Here is a 3,417-nt window from a genome sequence, read left to right on the forward strand (position 1 = left end):
ACGAGAATGAACCCTACATATGAACAACATCCATCGAGTAAAAAACAACAACGTTTTCTCAACAAATTTAAACCCCAACACTTCAGTATCTATGTGCGTTAGCAAAAGAGGGGAAATGAAAAGGAATTATTGAGGGATGCATTTCAATATGCAGAAGGAATTTCAACCTACAGAATGACCGTCCACATTTTCTTGATATAACACGATATCTAACTGTCAAGATTCTTTAAAAAGGCTAAATCGGGGCAACCCCTTTTAACGGCGCACATTAAATAAGACGCAATAAGCACAAACGCAACGATTCACAGGACAAAAAACAAGACACCAGAAGCATTTGAACTGTACAAGAACCCTGCTTAACATTTTGACTACTAATACTCTAATACCTATTGAGAAAGAAAACCCTGGGAAATCACTATTCACATTTTCCCTCTGTGTGTTGGGTGGGGTGGGGGTGGGTGGGGTCAGGGGTGGGGAAGGTGGGGTGGCAATCTGGCTAACTAGGATTCTGATCAATATGGATGAACAAATGGAGGATTCTTGTTCACATATGTAACAGCAGTACAGTCGAGAAGTTCAGATCTTGAGGCCCCTCAGAATATATAAGACAACTGAAAGTAAGCGATGAATAACCTAAACAAAGGCTACACACAACAATTTGTTAACTCAAATATACTACTTGCCTACAATGGCCAAAATCAATGACATAATAAATTATTTTAATGGCTGTTACACTCACAATGATTGAGTACTCACCCTACGCTCCACGCATTGGCACAAACTGTACAATGTCCCGTGTAGCCAACTGTCCAGTCCTACTCTGTAAGCGGTCGCCGTTGTCAGCATCTAGTGTCTGCAAACCATGTAAGTATAAGAAACCCGAGAATCAAACTGCTTTCCGCAGTAGATTATTAGAAGAAGTAGAAAAGTGACAATAATCCCCAAAAAAAGTGTCAATTTAAAAAAAAAACTCGGAGAAAAGTTGACACTCACAATGTAAACTTGAGAATGGAAGTTAATTGGAGCGCTTGGTGGAAATTTATTTGTTACCCCATATCTTTAAAGTCAGCACCATTGACACCAATGATAAGATTTGACAAGGGAAAATATAAATCTCTAACCAAAGAATCTGTGGTTTCTTGAAGATCAGTAACTACACGTCCTAGAAAGCAAAGCAATTTAGAAATGAGTTAAGTGGAACAAAAATTTATTTGACAAAAAAAGTTTCCTACTTACTGTGATGATGAACAAGACAAAGTATTCTGTCTGGTTATGCAAGCTGGACCCTGCAACATTTCGGGCAGCTCTGTTTATAACTTTCCCAAACAAAGTAGGGTACTTAGAGCATAATTTTGCAAGGCACTTGAATAGGCAGACATGATACCACTTACTCCTTCAACCTGCACTGGAATATTTTCTAGTTAGCAATGTTAAATTACAGTTTTTGTTATATATAAAAAAAATTCTACCTAGAGGCCACAGTTTATTTTTCATTTTGAGCCACGCCAGAAAGTTAGGATGAGGGCCTGAGGCCTGCGAGCGAACCTGCTCCTGAGCAGGTCCAACCCAAACTCCACTATATTTCATGAATACGCCACATTGCCTGAATGAGTTCTCCCCTCCGCACTTCGCTTTATTCTATCAATATGCCTCAGTGGGTTCCCATCTCTAGTCCTAGACATAGGGGGAGGGATTGTAAAAGTTCCACTAACATTTCTACTAGTTGGTAAACCCTACAGCACTAGACAGCAAGTTCAAATAATCCCAACAGGTAATATACTGCATATGTACATCTTTTTTATTTGGGAACCAAATTAGTACAATCGAAGCTAAAATTAGGTTTAAGTAACTATAGTCAAAATGATTCGATAGCGGAATGAATATCAACTTCATATAGACCCATCTAAGTTAATATTCTAACCATAAGGAACCATTTTTATTAAAGAAAGATCCAATGTTCCTCTTGATGAGATTATGATTATGTTCTTTTGAATTTGGTGAGCAAGTGACTAAGAATTTCCTTAACAGGAACTTGATAATTAAACAAACGCTAATCATGTTTATCCTTCTAATATAATAAAAAATTGTTACAAGATTAATATGACTAGCTCTGTCACAAGTAAATAGTGTTATTCCAAAGAAACTATTTTAGGTATATTAGGTATACAAAATCGAAAATCTGAACCAACATCATTATTTAGAAGATAAAACAATGAAGAAAAAGGTTTATCTTGTTACTGATGCATGAATTTATTCTCTGATTATTCATGCACATCTTCTAGATAAAACGTAAATAGGGGAGGTACTTAACTCATCAATTCCTTTGGCTACTTTTTACCTGCTAAAGATTTGTTGTTCAAGATATTTCAAGGACTCAAAAGGTATTTTCAAAGATTCCAATGGATTGCTATTATTGATACAGATGAATAGGATGAAATATTTTTAAACGACAGTGAGAGTAAAAAGATGGATAACGATAAGAAAAAAGATATGGTTTCCACTAAAGAAGGCCAAACACTGTGACTGTGGCTGCCACTGAGATGTGAGAGAAGAATATACTAAGTTGCACTAATTACTGAAAGCAGACCAAATTGCCCTCACCATATGCATCAACACATTCAAAAGTTGCTCCAGAATAAATGGATAAGTTGCATGTACCACAACAAGGTTGTGAAATCTATATAAAGGGAGTAAGTGAACCTGCTGCTTTAGTATGAGCAAACAAAGATTTAAGAACTTGTTTGAGTTGCAACTTCGTCTTTAGACTTTATAGCTTTCATCAATTGTAAGATGGCACCACAAATAGATTTATCAAAAGTTGGGTTTGAGGGTTTTGGTATGGTTGAGAACTTGTGCAAGGCCAGCACTCCACGGTATTACCAGCAGCAGGTCCAACACCCTAATCCTTATCATTATCGGCAACAACAGACTCCAGCACAAACAAATTTTGTTGAAGTCATCGACTGTTATGAAGCAGTTCGTAAGTATGGCGGTGTTTTGGAAGTTGAGAAGCATCATTACAAGCAGGCTCCACCACCAAGAATCAATAACTACGAGGCAGCACAAATGTTTGTAGATAACAATCCTAGGAAGATGCAGAACATGCTTCGTAAACCTTACTACTAGTCTCGATACCTATCATGAATGGAGCTCAAGTGCTCAACACCTCCGTATACATCTACACATATCTCTCTTAGTTTTTCTACTACTAGTAGTATCGTCTTTCTTACACATGTTGTAGTAACTTGTAGCAGATTCTCCTGTGCAAAAGGAGGTATGCTGTTGACATGTCCATATAGTTCACACCATGATGTTTAAAAACTTCTATCTACTAAAAGCTTCAGAAATCCAATAATTTACACCATGTGACTTCTTCTTGATTCAAGGGTGGTTATTTTATAAACCCAGAGAATCTAG

Source organism: Papaver somniferum, chromosome 3, assembly GCF_003573695.1.
Source record: "Papaver somniferum cultivar HN1 chromosome 3, ASM357369v1, whole genome shotgun sequence".
Lineage (NCBI taxonomy): Eukaryota > Viridiplantae > Streptophyta > Magnoliopsida > Ranunculales > Papaveraceae > Papaver > Papaver somniferum.